This window comes from Leptinotarsa decemlineata, unplaced genomic scaffold (assembly GCF_025532065.1).
Source record: "Leptinotarsa decemlineata unplaced genomic scaffold, Ldec_3_MD MMD2_tig00026307_RagTag_RagTag, whole genome shotgun sequence".
NCBI lineage: Eukaryota > Metazoa > Arthropoda > Insecta > Coleoptera > Chrysomelidae > Leptinotarsa > Leptinotarsa decemlineata.
The window spans coordinates 4,275,086-4,292,370 of record NW_027412681.1 but is presented as its reverse complement, the minus strand read 5'-3'; the positions used below and the strand labels follow the sequence as shown (position 1 = coordinate 4,292,370).

The 17,285-nt window shown below is 37.0% G+C and overlaps 1 protein-coding gene across 5 annotated transcripts in view; it reads right to left on the bottom strand.

The window, feature by feature from the left end:
* The window catches only part of LOC111516323 (uncharacterized), a 124,398-nt gene that overhangs the window by 48,036 nt on the left and 59,077 nt on the right, over positions 1–17,285 (bottom strand). The gene's annotated exons all lie outside the window — the stretch shown is intronic.

The window sequence follows — 17,285 nt, the reverse complement described above, 5'->3', positions numbered from 1 at the left end:
GCGACTTCAATCTGTCAAACGGAAGCCGTCGGACCAAATGACGCGTGCCGAACAGACCGTCGGGAGGCGGCAAACGGGGGCGAGGGAGGGAAAAGAGAGACGGCGATCGGGGTCGGGGGTGCGGTGTCACGTGACCGAAATCAATACTGCGGTCTATAATGCCGTTTTGGCGTTCTCTAGCGCCAGTTGGTGTATTCCGGGTTTACGGAGGAGGCGCGAGCGGAAGCACGGATTTCATCAGGCGACGGAAAAGCAGGACCGGACTGGACGTTTCCTTAATGAATTTTTCGACAATAAGTAGACTGAGAATTCCACGGAGTATCTTCCTCGCAAGACAGCTCTGATTTAAATAATTTCTTCTTCAAACTATATGTTTGAAATTTATATGAAAAATTCAGAATAGAGTGGCTTTTTTTCGAAAAAATTCTACGTTTATGAACGAATGTAACAAGAGCTTATTAGATATTGATATAATAACTTTGGCACCAACGTTAGAGTTGTTTTTGAAATATTTATTAATAATGAAACTCAAGCGTTTGATAGAAATCGTAGATTTCGTTAAGTTTTTCCCCGTGGGCTTACCAATAATTGACTACACTGAACAATAATCAAATTGAACTTTATTTCACTACACTTTCACTACAACAAAACACTTTAACTAAAACTTCAACTATTATTCAATTGTCTATCGCCTTATTAGATCGCTCCACGTACCGCACTGTCACTTCCACTTGACTGTCTCTATAGGCGAGTTGATCTTGTTTATATTTGGCAATCGAAGGACGTAGAAAATTCATCGGAATTCCAATGAAGCCGGTGACATTCTCGCCACATCTAGAATGGCAGCGAACATCGAACATTCGCGAAAAGTCGGCCGGGTTGAGCGCAATTGGTTTATGGCTACCAGTGGCGGCCGGCGTTATTTTCCTTAGGGCAATATTTACTTCAATTGGTTAATTATTTCTAGAAGACATGCCTCTCAATATAACTGAAGATTTAGTTGTCGGAAGCGAGTGTTATTTTACTTTGAATCACGAATGAATCAGAAACTGTTTAAACGCTCCGTGAATTTTACAATGTGGCAATGTATTCTTTGTATTGTTCCTATTGGTCAACCGAACAAGAAGTGGGACTAGGCCCGTGGCGTCACGGGCCTAGAAAATCCAATTTTTAATGATTAGTTACGGGAAAACAACGCTATTTAGAGAGCTGAAACAAAGTACACTATTTTTCAATATTAAATTACTACCAAATGAACTGTAAACCAAAAATAATTAAACAATCCCATTAAGAAATAGCCAATCCATACAAAGTGGTCTAAAACACCCCCAAAATTGAACCTTGAGATACACCTCCCACCCATCCACGTTCCACCTCAGTTTTTCACTCCCCGACCAAAAACTTGTTACGATCCTGGCAAAGCGACAGCGCTCCCCAATCCCATCCCATCTCTCTACTCACCGCCCTCTTGTTCAAAGGATTCATGAACTGCTAATTGTAAATTGTACCGGTTGAATTAGAAGTGATTCCCTTCAGCTTTAATTACTCAATTTGATTATTCAATGGGAATAGCGAGGAACAGATATTATGTTCCTCGTTGCTTTTTTTTAACAGCGATTTTATGCCGAGTTTCTCTTTCGAACAAACGAAGAATGATACGATTGATTGATTATGTGAAATTGAATGGCGGTTTTGTGAAGACAGGAAGTTTAGTCGAATCACTGAATGTTGGCACTGTATCAGGGGTTGTTTCCACCCTTCATCCACCGGGAAAATACGAGGTTTCTTCAAAAAATCAGGTGAATATTCAAATTTCGCGGTCTACGTATATTAGATCAACGATTTTCTTAACACGCTTTTATTAGTTTCACCTGTATGTATGTATGTATGTATGTATGTATGTATGTATGTATGTATGTATGTATGTATGTATGTATGTTTGTTTGCTTGTTTGTAACTCTCAAACTCGGGATCTGTATTTGACAGAATTATCGACATTATTGCTTGATCTATTTGCGGGCAGATGGCACATGTATTTCTTCATTTGAAAACAAGAGTTTTTTAATAAACACGCGCCTGCTGCCATATTTGTTACCCTTCTTTGCACGCCTGCTGCTTGGTAGCTGATTTTCAGACTCCCTTTCCAAAATCGGAAAATATCAATGGTCATTTTTCTACGCATTTTTTGGAATCGACTTCAGTACTCTTCATGTCATGTATCGACTGCCTTGAAGTGGTAATTTGACTTTTGGAAGAAAAAAATAGGTCGGAGTCATATCAGGTGAATACGGTGGCCGTATTCACCTGATACGGTGGCCGTAGGTTTGTTGAGTTTTTGGCCAGAACTTTTTTCAGAATGATAGCATTGTTAGATGGTGCGTTATCCTGGTGCAAATCCATGAGTTTTTTTCACATATCTGGTCTTTTTCAACGAATTTGCTCTCTCTAACACCGCAAAACCCATTCTTTCTCCTACTGTATCACCCTCTGGCAGTTAACAGTTAACATTAGCTGCGTTTTATGAATATCAGGTCGGAATTGGCACGCTCTAACATGTCTCCAGCGACCTTTATGTGATTGGGATTTCACAGAAAATTCAGGTCAGGGCAACGCGTTTCATCCCTAAAACATCGATCAAAATGGTAGTAACTGTACCACATCTCCACGAGAGGCAGCAGAAATTGTTGAATTTCACACTGTTTTTTTTTATTCATTAACGTCACCATTTTTATTTTTTGAATCTTGCTTTCTAGTGAAATTAAATACAATGTCCGAAATATACTATCAAAGCTAATTATTCAAGACTTTAGAAGTGTCATAGTCTACTTAAAATAAATAAAAAATCCCAAACGTCAAATATTATGAAAGTTTTACAATTAAGCTGACCTTTTCCTGGAAAAAAATAACGTCCTTCCTATAGTTTGCATGTTCAATAAACCTAACTCAAATCAACTCCATCAAACTGTCAAACGAAATGAATAGAAAACATACGGACAGGCTTAATCGTAAAACGCGATATAATAGCTTCATTACAGAGGAAAGATAACGAGGTCGACAGTAAATTCGTATATAATCCTGGATATAATCCATCATAATAACATAATTCCAGTTATTAATTTTAATCGCCTCGAACCTACTTTCCAGAATGCGATTCACTGTCGGATAATTTTAGGTTGTGACTCGGAACGGGAGAAATTCAATTCGAAAGCAGTTTGGCTCCGCCAGTGGCGTAACAAGAAATACGAGAGGGAAAAAATAATCACCGCTGACCAGTGGGCATCATGTCGGGAAGACGTTGGAATTTCCGATTTTGGTCGTCAACCAAAAATTCGTAGACTTTGAGTTACATGTGAAAGTCCAAAATGGTTTCAATTGTATTTGAAGATATTCAACTGTATAGGCGCTGTAATGACTCAGAATAATTATTTCAGAATATCAATCAAAGTAACACTGAAGACTGACTGTTACCTTTAAGTAAGATGGGGGCAATATGACAAGTTGATTCGAGAGTGACTGAATGACATTTATGCAAACCGGTGAATATGCAGTAGTAGTCCGTAGCATGCTCACTAGATCACCCGAAGATTAGGATGATGATGATGAAATCTATACATCCGCAGTTCATCCCGAACTCATACTTGAAACAACTAAATTACCCCCGAACACTAGTAAACAAGCCCTATTAGCCTTAAACAGACAACGTGTTACCTCAGGGCTAGTACTAGAGTGCCACCAAGATTTAGCCAAAGCCTCGGTACATGATAACATTACCCTGAGGTGGGTTAAAGGGCACGACAGGAGTAAAGGTAAACGCATTGCCGACTCTTTAGCCAATGAAGCGGCTGGACTGAATTTTAGGCCCCAGAAACATCTATGGCCTGATGACTTCGACAACTGCGGAACTAGCCAAAAGTCACACCCATGCTCAATCCCTAAAGAGATGGGATGGGAGAAAGGATGCAGCTTTGCCAGGTTCACCCTGAGCAACCTTGGGAAGCTGGCGCCGAAGAAATATCTGGCGATGACCAGGAAAAACCAATGCGTAACAGTAGGGTTTCTGACTGGCCACGGTCAACTAAAGAAACAACTTCATATTATGGGGCTAGTAGACACACCTCTATATGAGTGTCCGGAGTTATCGTCAATAAGAGAGTGTGTGTTCGGCGAGTATTGGCCTACACCTGCCGATATAAAGATGTCTCCGAGTGACCTGTCCACCTTCCTGATAAAGTAAGATGGACATAGACATACCTAGGAGGACAACTCCTCGGGAGGATGTACAATGGGTCACATGTGGCCCAAGTGCTGTGGGCCTACACTCACCCTCCCTACTATACAGATAACCCCGAACACTCCACGATGTGAGACATTGATTTGTAAATAGATGTCATCATCGATAAGAAGTGAATTTCGGAATTCTGATGATTTATTGGAACAAAATGGTGTGAGTTATAACACTTTCACAAGGGGAGCTTCACTCGCTCCTATATGGGAGTGTTTATCACTCCTACCTACTGCCCATTTACACCGAAAGTCTTTTCAGTTCAGAATGGATAGCTGTGGCCATGTACTGTCTCTACCGTCGACACATACTTCTACGACAGAAACGCCAACGATCAAGAAAGTTTTAGATGCATCCAATCAACCAAGAACGCGATGAAGCAGGAGTTTTTGTCACGCTTTACCCATAACTCAGACGGGATAAGAAAGAGTTCTTCAATTATTTTCGAATGTCGTCTGCTTCATTTGATGAGCTTCTAGACAAGGTGAAGAATAGTATTCAGCTGGGAGATGCTAACATGAATATCTGCATTAAACTTTAACGTGAGAGCTGTCGTCTCCCGAAACGTAACAGCTCCCGCTCTTCGTCTGAAAGCTTCATTGGACTCGTTGCATTTTGGCGCATAGAGCATTCCTCTCTCTCGGAAGCGAGAGACGTGAAGCTGCCGGTGTGATAGAGGCCTTATGTTATGAAGCTGAATACCATAAACATTAAACCGCAGAGTGACGCTACAATATTGTTTTTCTCATCATAGATAGATAATTTCTACTATAATTATTATACTGCCAGTTTTACCGATTCTACCGATTTTCTCTTAATTCCTGGCGTCTCAAAAACGATTTTTCATACCAACAGTATTCCAAAACCCTCGCACCAACCTCATTATCTATTCAAACACGAAACCGGCTAGGCCAGACTTGATAAAGGCGCTCTCTCCTAGCAACGTATCCGTGTAACTCGATAAACTAATAGTTTCTCCCCGACCCGCGCCTCACGAAGGGCCGTAATTTAAGGGCTGGTCACCCCTCTATCTAACGCCGCTACCCTCCCAGACCCAATTTATATTCAAGACACATAGAGCGGCTTCTCGTGGAAGCAATCACTGTTGATGAAAAGAGCCTAGAGGCAGCTGGCGCCTAGTTACAAGAAAAAGACAATTTTGCGAAGGGTTTGGGAACGTCCGCTTTGTTATGTCATTGATTTATGTCGCCGTTTTGGAAATAGTGGCGACATAATAAAAAATCCAGAGAAATTTTCTTTTCCATAAACGTAGGAGAAACATCTTCACTGAACTGATCAATTTCGGGAATTGAAAAGAATGGGCATTACCAATTTTTCAACAAAATTGATAAGCCAAAACTTAGACTTTGAACAAAGATACAGAACAGACCACCAGCCTCTTACTAAAAGATATGGAGCATTTACAGTTCATCACAATGCCATATGGCCTCAATAATGCCCCTATTACTTGGCAACGACAAATAGATAATTCGGTATTTTCAAAAGATTAAAGTGAAACATCCGAATGGCAAGAGAAATTCTGAAAATAACTAATAGTAAAATAGAAGTAGATGACAGAAAGTATTCATTCAGTAATTTAAAAAAAAATGTTTTTATTGTGAAACAAAATCACTAAAAATCGAACTGGAAGTTTTAGTGTAGAATCACTACAACACAAATATGTCTCTTAAACACCAGAGCTTGGCCTCCGTTCTCGACTCAGGTTCCGTCAACCAAGTTGGCTTCATCAGGTGACGATCCAAGGGCACGTTCACAATGTAACCGGAAACGGTGCATACTGGCACATACGCTAGATAGTATCATACTAAATGAGTGCTTGGCAACTTGACGGTGCGGCTTCAAAAAAATAATTGCCAATAGAGATGGAAATGGAGAAGTTACATGATATTGTAAATGATAATTTCATCCGAGTTTCATCCATCGTAATAATTGAAATACCACACGAACGGAGTAAGTAACTGCAAAGAAGGTACTAAGCGAGTATGAACATCGTCGTCATTTGTATATAGATATTTTGATAATTTGTTCACAGTGTTGTTCCATTTCAATTTGTTTTTTTATTATAAATCTATATTCTAAATAATAGGACTTCTCCATCAAACGTAGGTGATAAACATGAGGTGTATGGAATACAAATTTCACATGCTACCATATCAGAAGATCCCACACTAACTGGAGTCATTGTGGATGAATTGAAATGGTCTTGGAATTTCGCGACATTGAAGAAAATCTGATCTAGCATGATTGCTTTTTATTAGGGATGATAATTGAAACATAAAGTTTATGAAATGGATCTCAATAATGATAAATAAACGAAGAAAAATTTCTAATTCTGAAGTTTTTAGAAGCTTGAACACTAAGATCAAACAATGATGGTGATGTTAACAATAATGATTTTGGAAGTTTTTCAAGGCATGTCTTTTAGAACTCAGCATTTATTTCGAAACGTTAGCAACTCACGGATTAGAGTAATATATCGAGTTTATTTATTAATTTATTCAACGGTAAAGCCAATTTACAAAAACATATTTAACAAAGTGTGAGGAACTACAAAATATTTTTGAATGCTCATGTGTGATGTCTAGATTACAATTTACAATTTTACAAAACAATAGCAAAGTGTGAAATACAAAATATTAATAAATCCTTATATCTAGTGATTACATAACTAAAAGATGAAACAATTCCGGTACTTACAAAGAAAATGGTAAGATAAAGAAAAACTTCGAAAAAGCTATAGCCATTTCAATTGATTTTCAAAAATGTGAAGTGATACATTAAACAGATCTAAGTTATTATGATATTAATTTCCCAGCTTCAGAATACGAGGAATCGGACTGTTCAAATTGGTATGGAAAAAATGCATATGAAAAATGTCAGGATTACTGGTGTATTTTTGATATGAAAAGTTATTAGTTGAAGTAGTTCTGGGCAGTTTATTTCACTTTTTATTAATTCAAAGAGGAAACTCAAGTTCATAGAAATTCATATGTAACTTGGTTAAGAGTTGACTGTTCTCATATTCATTTCGTTGAATACCAAAGTGAAAAGCACAATTCCTTAAAAATTTCCTTTGAACATTATCACTCAAATCGATATACATTATAGTATGGGTCCCATATAACCGAACAATATTCAAGAATGCATCTTACAAAAGCACAATATAAAATCATTTTTTGTTTTGATTGAAAAATCAGTAGAAAACCCAAAACACAAAACCCAGCAAGATTTGACACTCAACAATGTTTACCTCTAACAAATTATTTCTACACCACATGGAAAAGGCTTCGAGATCTTTTTGAACTAATTCAGCATCTTCCCGGCAAGTAATAGCTCGATAAACTTTGAGATCATCAGGAAACATAAGAAATTCTGAATATTTGAAAACAAACTCTATGTTCGATACAAACAAGTTGAACAGCAGTGGGCCCACCATTTTCAATGAATAGAATTTAGTGACGTTATAACGGTTAATAAAAGGCTAAAAGAAATGAATCGCTGAAATAATTATTAGAGTTCTACATCATTCCAGTTGCTATCTTCCCAGATTTTTTTAACAATTCTCAATTTAGTTCATACTTACATGTATGTATACCTCTTGTTTTTTGTACATAAATGCATAAATATATCGATAGACCTGAAGTCGTTTACGAAATTTTTCATATTTGATCACTATAGATCCTCAATTATTTTGCAACAAATCTGATCTCTTAGTTTGCTTTCAGTCGATGCACGATACCGCATCAGATTTTTAAGGAATTTATCCTTAAGTAAAGCGATTTTTAATTTTTTGTGCGAAAACCATGCGTCGGACAAAGAAAACCCAGCAAATCAAATGTGCTCAAAAATGTATGAAGATTTTGAAAATAATTTTTAATTCAAGATAAAGCAGTGGCGTAGTATTTTTTTCGCCAAAAATATACATATCAAAACTCGTACGTACGCCACTGGCAGAGAAAATTAAGAAAATTGTACATCAGAAAATGCGCCTTGAGGCATGGAACATATGTACCAAATATGCCAAAGATGTCTACAAAATTATCTCACTTATTATTAAAAAACTGATTATTTTTGAAAACTTTGCCACCCTGTACCTCAAAAGTTAAGGCGTTTAGGACATTCGTCCATAGGAAGTTTTTTTCTTAAAATGGGTCTAAGAATTACCTCCTTGAATATTAGCATGTGTTTAAGGAACACCCTGTATTTCGTTGTTACTGATATCTTCCACAAGTAAACATTATTATTATACCGCAATCACCGTGATTGATTGCATTGTCTACCCGTCCAGCCTGAAGCCACTTCTGATACTTAATAGTTTCAATGAAACCCCCTTATCAACCTCTTCATCATCCAGTAATCGCTACATCCATATAAAAGGAAAACAATGACGCTCCTGGGCGGTAAAACAAGTACAAGTAGTCACGCTCCGCATCCCTTACACCCCTCGACAATTCCGAATTATAAATCATTAGCGGAAATTTTTTGAATCAGCTGTCACTTCGGTACACACCCTTGTCCCATCGAACGACAGCTTGCCGTTTCGAGCCAATATACACGGGGTTGAAAGTTGGTGGGGTTCGGAGTTCCGGTCCCTTTCTGTAACGCATAAAAGGCGGACCCTCCTTTTGATCTGCCGACGGATCGTGTTCATTTCAATTTGTTTTCAAATAAGGTCATCGAAGGGTGGCTGTGTGAAAGGTATATATGGGGTTATGGGTTTTGAAGAGTTTCTGTTTGATGTTAATTAAAATCGATTTGTTCAACCGCCGTTGAAAATAACGATGAAGATTAGTGTAGCATCATAATACTGGGGTGGAGTGTTATGTTGCTTGGAAACCCTAACTTGTTCACTTCTTACAAGTCTTCAGCAAAAAACATCAGCCTAATGAGTTCACCAAGTTTGTTTTCATCTGTCGAGACTGGTGATAGGTGAATTATTATTCAGCATACTCAACGATACAATTTATGAACACAAAACACAATGACAAACATAACACGAAAAAAAAATTACAGGCTAACCTCGGGGAACTAAAGCTAAGTCTTTTCTCGATCAGCGAGGAGACTTTAGAGCGGCTTTAGTTCCTGGCAGAAATCCCTGAATAAGAAATAGTTCCGGGCGAAATCTCAAAACAGAATGAATGCATCGGCTAAGAAATGTGTTGGACGTAGCTTTCGAATAATCATCACTGACAATATGACCGGGGTCATAAATATAGTCGAGAAGGGTCAACCACTTTTGCCCAAATTCTTTGTCTAAAACCATAAAAGTGTTAACAATGAGAACCTACTCAAAACATCCCAAGTGGTACCTGTTGATCTACATATACATATGCTTTTTTCGGCAACAAACTTTCTCTTCGAGAGAAGAGGGCATTTCAATGATATGCGATGAAAAAATACAAAAATGCTAAGTAGAAATCAAAATAAAAGAATTAACATAAAAAACCCAAGCAGACGGATATTTGGGCGACTGCTCGATAATAGAGTTACGAATAGTTAATTTACTGTATAGAATTTATAATACAAAAATAAAAATCAATAACGAAATGAAATGTTTCTAAACTAAATAGTTGTTTGAAAAACCCACATATCTTTTCAAGACACCCACAAGCTTGTTCTCTTGGCTAGTTTGTACAGGTCGTTAGTTAGATGTTTCTGATAGTCGTCTAGAATAGTTTTGATTGATGACAAATTGCTTGCCTCCTGTGATCCACTGCTTCACATTCGCATAAAAAATTATGAATTGTCTCTGCTGTTTCTGCTGTCATTATTGGCAGCTAAATTCTCACCTATACATCCTTTTTTTGTTATGGTGTTGTTTAAATGAATAATGTTCGTTGACTAGCCACGATCTCTGGTCTGTTAAAGCAGAGATTCCGTTCTTTTCTAAGACTACTCCTTCATGAAGGTTTTGTCGTGTGTATTCCCAGAAATCAATATTCTTTGTTTCTTTATCATTTCCTAATCTGGTCCCATACCAATGATTCTAATATACCTGCAGCTGACAAATGGCCCATAGATGGAGTTGATCTATGTTTGGCATATTTATCATATGCCCATTATTCTTTGTTCTTAACGACATTGCCAGTCCAGTTCTAAAGTTCATCAATAACACCTAGTATGGCTCAATCAGCTCATTTCATGAATGTCTTAATTCGAAGTTCCTTGTACTTCCAGGATTACATCACATTTCCTTACCTGTTCTATATATCTAAAATATTTTCAGCATTGCGGCGTTGCCACTTCCATCAAAAAGTCCTAGCAACTTCATTTTTTTAAATGGAACACACCGTATATTAATACATTTTTGGAATCGCTCTGAAATTTTAATACTTTTTTGTTAATAATGTCCTATACCTATCTCTATCTGTTTTCGAGATAAAAAATAAATTGTGCTAAATATGGTCCAAAACATAGCCTTAATTGAAATTAAGTACATAGTACTCTCAATTCATGAAAAGTTGATATTTTGATGATAGTTTGGACAAACTCGAAATGTTCAAATAACACCAAGAAATCGACTCCATATCATACAGGGCGTGCTAAAATTACTATTATTTCCATTGTGCATAAAAGTAGTCAAAAGTTCAATTTTTCAAGTGAACCCCCTGGCGGTGCCCTTTCAAATGATATATCACTCGACCCCACTTTCCATTTGAAATTTTAGGGTTGTTACCCTCGCTAGGGGGTTGAAGGCACAGGTAGAAAAATACATCTAAAATGTGTCCCCCTCAAAAGCAAAATTGACCTGTCCGAGCATTTTTGCGTTAAGTTACAAAAAAAAAAGGAGAAAAGCAAGGTGCATACTTTTCGTTGGACCACTCTGTATGCCTTGCAATCCAAAGATCGTGTGTTAAAATCCCATGGACCCTATAATTTTTTTATTATCAGCAGTAACGTTATACAAAAAAAATTGTATGGTACATTTGTTAAAAGTGATTTTATTTTGCTCGTGAGTTTGCTCCACTTGCTGACGCTCGTTTTGCAATAATCCCCACTCAATAAATAAAATGCCACTTTCAACACTTGTAGGTAAAATGTGAATAACTATTTTTCCACAAAAACGACTTTATTATAGGGACATGTTTATCATCTTGAAGCATTTTTCACCATCTTTCATTTTTATGCACAATGGAAATAATAGTAATTGTGGCACGCCCTGTATGATATGGAGTCGATTTCTTGATGTTATTTGAATATTTCGAGTTTGTCCAAACTATCATCAAAATATCAACTTTTCATGAATTGAGAGTAATGATGTACTCAATTTCAATTAAGGCTATGTTTTGGACCATATTTAGCACAATTTATTTTTTATCTCGAAAACAGATAGAGATAGGTATAGGACATTATCAACAAAAAAGTATTAAAATACTAGAGCGATTCCAAAAATGTATTAATATACGGGGTGTTCCATTTAAAAAAATATAATTGGTAGGACTTTTTGATAGAAGTGGCAACACCGCAATGCTGAAAATATTTTAGATCGATAGAACAGGTAAGGAAATGTGAGAGGTGGAATTTTCATAAAAATCATGCTTTGCGTTTTCCAGAAACGTCTAACCTACCATCGACCGTGAGTCACGCTGTATACTTCGTTCTGAAAGGCAGATAAACACCGAATGAATGGATAGCTATAATGTGGCTTCCTCCCTACAATGATGTACAGGTTGACATCTCACCCTTGATAATTCAAACCCTGCTTCCATTGAAAAACATGTAACGCCATTTTTAAGATTTCTGTAAGATTCAGAATTATGATTAATGGTTTGTGTTGTACTCACTTTACTTGTGTTTGTGAAGAATTCGACAAAAAAAGAGTATTTTGTATCATAACTCGGCCGTTATCAATTGTCCCTGTTGGAAGACCCGTTAGTTTATGCAGATTATACTATTGTTATTAAGAAAAGAAGTTGGATTTATCTACTGTCCTATTCTACTATTTATAACTTCATCATTAATAACTTCATCATTATTATACTTCTGAAAAATGTGCCGATGCTCCACTTAATTTGTATCACCATTTGTATCACCATTATGAATTAGTATTATTACCGTGATTTAGATATTTAATATGGTCACTCATTACATTATCATACCGTTATATAAAGTTCTAGAATGCATTTCAAACAATTTTCATGTATTTATAATGCAAATTTATTAGTTGCTTTGATTCAACTGATTTTTTATGAAAAAATGTAGGATGGTAAAGAGTGTTCACCGAAAATCTAGTCTAACCCATATAATGGCCGATTAATTTCAATATCAAACAAAATAAACAATCACATCAAAATCAAGCACTCAACAGCACTTATCTTCATCGCCTGTTCAGTTACGGTTGAACTATATTGGATTTTGTAACGTGCAACACCCTTTGGTATAAACCCTAACCCGCATTTCATCTTTTACACAATGAATGTGTTTGTCAACCCCCAACCCCCATGGATATTCAACAACCAACCCTCACATATCGAGCGGCATAATCTAGTAGGGTCCTATGGATACTAACAGGCAACTTGATAGATTTTCATTTTTGAGATATGAACAGAAACTTTGGAATGCTTTTATTTTTTATGTAAAAAGCTGAACAGAGCAATTTATACGACCCTTGTTGCAAATATTGCTTTTTATACTAGTCTAAGACGATTGGTGTGGATTTCCAGTTTTTAGAAATATTTCCGATTGCCTTTCATGTTCGGTAACACTACTGCTACATGGCAAGGATTAATGTACGAGGTCTGTTCCAAAAATAAGATGAATTTGCATTTTTCTCAGAAAATGTATTCATTCATCAATTTCTATTTTACCCCTTTCAAAATAGCTGTCTCAGATATAATACATTCGTGCCAGCGTTTTTTTCAACTCTCGAAAATACTGATTTGTACTCTTTGGTATGTCCTTGAGGTCTCCCAGCGATTAGGTTTATATTTCCTCAATCGTCTCATAACGCCATCCTTTCATAGATAACTTCAATCTCGAGAACGGAAAAGTCGCAGGGGGTCAAATCTGGTGAATATGGTGGCTGGGGCATGACTACGGTGTTGTTTTTGACCAAGAAATTACGAACAAGCAATGACGAGTGAGCAAATGCGTTATCGTGAAGCAAAAGTCTTCTTTTCGCAAGCGATGCATAATTTCATGATAATACTCCTTATTGACCGAACGACCATGTGGCAAGAACTTCTGAGCATTACGCCTCGGAAATCGAAGAAAACAGTGAACAAAACCTAGACATTTCATCGAACCTGGCCTATTTTTATTGCTCTTAGCCCTCCTGGGTTCTTCCATTGAGACGATTGGACTTTGATTTCGATGTCATAACCATATACCCATGATTCGTCACCAGTTATGACCCTTTCAAGCAAATCTGGATCGCCATTGACGTCATTCAACAATTGGGAATGTTCCTCAACTTGGGTTATTACAGCAAATGCAAGTTTGAACAAAATAAAGTTGAGTTTACTTCATGAGTTTTTCAAATTCACTTCGAAAAGTATTCAAATTGATGTTTCAAATGTTGGGTTTTAATTTTTAAAGGGATTTGTTTCTAATTCACATATTGACAACTGCGCCTATATCAAGTTGAAATAATTTATACGTACCTAGATATTCTACTTTAAAAAAGGAAAATTATCTTTATAAATCAACAATTAGGGCAAAATATAAATTATAGTTCAATACCACCTCCACAAGCCACATAAACAACAGTTGTTTTGTTATTTATTTATATAGAGGAAGATAGGTTAGGTGCACAAAATGTCATGTCACAGAATGTCTCGAAACTCGGAACATAAGTAAACAGAACAGCACGCCTCTGAAATATGTCATCTTTATTTATCCCATATAGGTAACAGATTCATTGTCCTTTATCAGCTATAACCTATGTTGCCAAATGGTGAAATAGAAACGAATCCCTTTAAATGTTGAATGCAATATTTCATTCCTCTTTTTTAAGTATTTGAAAGATTTTTTAAAGAAAAATGTTGAAATGATAAGTTTAAAATGCGTTGTTTCAGAGCTACTTGATTTTCGTCAGTATTAACATTCCCCATTGTCTGAGTAATGCTCAGAAATTTTGGAAGGAACTTCGCTGCTACACGCTTCATGCCCAAAATTTACGAAAAAAAATGCATAGCATGAGCCAACCGATATTCCGACATCAACTTCTCTGATATCGATCCGACCATTCCCCATAACAATTTTCTTCACTTCTCAACGAAACAAACCACCCTAATATTACTCAAACTAATTTTGAGAAAAATTTTAAAGGCTTCTTCGCAATTAGTTACAGGTATATACTCAAGCTCAAAGTAAACACAACTGAAAGCGTGATCGGGAAGGATGTCGATTCGTCATCAGAATCTGCACTTTGGGGCATTGGTTATAATAGAGTGGTGTATACATGTGGAAGGTGAAAGCTTATTTACAGATCTGTACCGACTTTCCTGACGAATTTCAGTCTTTTTTTGTAGAGTTTTCGAGTTGAGGTGACTTTTTGTTATTCTGTTCTATAGGCATTACATTGAAGTATCAACAAGTATTGGTGTTGCATTAAATGTATACCGTACCGTACAAATACTTTGGCTTATTACAACCCTGAACACAAGATCTTGAATTTATGCTCACGTAACTGAAGCGTGTTCCTGTTTTTAATGGAATTTTTAATACATAAGGTCTTTTTATATAGGTTTGGAACTTTGAAATGGACTGAAACAAAAAAAAATGAATTGACTTTAAATTTACTTCATTCGAAGGATAATCTGGCATTATAATTCAAATATGACATCTGGCATATGACCGCCACGGGTGGCTCAGACGTAATCTAATCTGGAGGTCCAATTTTCGATGACTTTTTCCAACATTTGTGGCCGTATATCGGCAATAACGCGACGAATGTTGTCCTCCAAATGGTCAATCGTTTCGGGCCTATCGGCGTAGACTAGCGACTTCACATATTCCCACAGAAAAAAGTCTAGCGGCGTTGAATCGCACGATCTCGGAGGCCAATTCACGGGCCCTAAACTTGAAACTATGCGGTTACCAATTCAATAAATCAATTGTGGCACGAGCTGCGTGACATGTTGCGCCGTCTTATTGAAACTACAACTCCTGCACATCATGGTTGTTCAATTGATGAACGAAAAAGTCAGTAATCATATTTTCGTTTTTAAAGAAGTAGTGACCAATGATTCCACCAGCTCATGAAGCACGCCCATCAGTCAGTCTGGATGAAACGGTGTCTCAACATACACTTGACGATTATCATAACTCCAACTACGGAGTTCTGTTTATTAACGTATCCATTCAAACAAAAGTGAGCTTCATCGCTAAACAAAATCCGCTTATGAAAATCAGGATCAATGGCAATCTTGTTTTGGGCCCATTCACCGAATCTACGCCTTGCTGGGTGATCGTGTGGCTTCAATTCTGGCACGACTTGAATTTTGTAAGCACGCAAACCAAGATCTTTCTGCAAAATCTTCCATGAAATGGATGGACACATATCCAATTCCTGTGCACGATGGCGGATAGACTGACTCGGGTCTTCTTCCTCTACGCTACGCTCTACAGCAGCAATGACTTCTTCTGTACGCACTGTACGAAGTCTTTGTAGGTGTGTATTATCATTTAGAGTAAACGTGGTGCAAAAACGTTCCATAGTTAATTAAATTGATTGCTCTGATGGACGATTATGTTGACCTTAAAATGAACGAAGCGCTCGATACGTATATCAAAATAAATTTGCATAATTTGGAAGCGTTGTTCAGGAGTCAGTCTATTCATCTTTGAATGTCAAAAACCAAACAAAGCATAAATTACTTGAAAGCTGACAAAATGGCCGCCTGTTGAAAAGTGTTGCCAACTCGAAGTTCTATACCTTTTTTAAAGACACCCTTTATATTAGTTGTTAGTGTTAAAATTTCCTTATCTCTATATTTATCAAATGAGAATCTTAAAATCTTTCAAACTACATATCATTCAGTCTTCACAAATGATTCTTGATAAAAATTACTCCAAAAATGCCTGGTCTCATTTTCGTTAGGCCACTGTATATACACGTGTTCTTTACAGTTGAATCCATTATTCACGATAACTGGCATTGACCCTGCGGCGAAATTCACTGACACGTGGAAAGATATTAGAAACCCGCGCAAAATATTATTGAAACACGAATAGATATGTCGAGCGAGCATATAATCATTGTGTAAACAATTTTCTGAGGGAAGTGAGAATATTTCATACAATGGGTAAACATTACACATGGAAATGTAAAAGATATAATTGAGGACAAAGTCTCTGAGACGGTTATTTGTTAATTCGCATACTCTTGTTAATTTGTGAAGAGTTATTTAGCAAATTATCTGAAAGAACAATTCGTTAAGGCCAGTCTCAACTCACACTGCAGGTTAATGGACTGACACATATCAGAAAACACTACTCCCCTGGCTAATAACACGACAGGTGTCAGTACAGGATTCTTCACAAAAGTGATTCCTGCATATGCTGTTGGCGATACAACTGCTGGAATCGATATTCAATTATTGGAACACACATGTAGACCGGTTTCGGGCTAGTTGGCCACTCGTCAATGTAAGGTAGTGTCATCATCAACAAAAAGTCGATGATTTTCAATAATTCAACATCGAACTCTTTTCAGAGTATCATTCCTCGAACTAGATTGAAGCGAACGACAAACAATATATTTGTCTTTGCTGCATGTGTCCGTGAACGAGGTAAAACCGCATATCCGAATCGCCCAATTCCTCTAATAAGAAAAAAACTTCACATATAGTAAGGGGGCATACTTGAAGACTGGCTGTAAATCAAATCATCTGAAAGAAATATTCGTTCAGGCCAATATCGGAATTCCAAAAATCTCGGCATTAGAAAAATGAATACATCGAAAGAGCAGGCGAGATTAGTCAGTCCCTAATCATAAAATGAGTTTAACCTCTTACGATTGATAACCTTTAAAATTCAG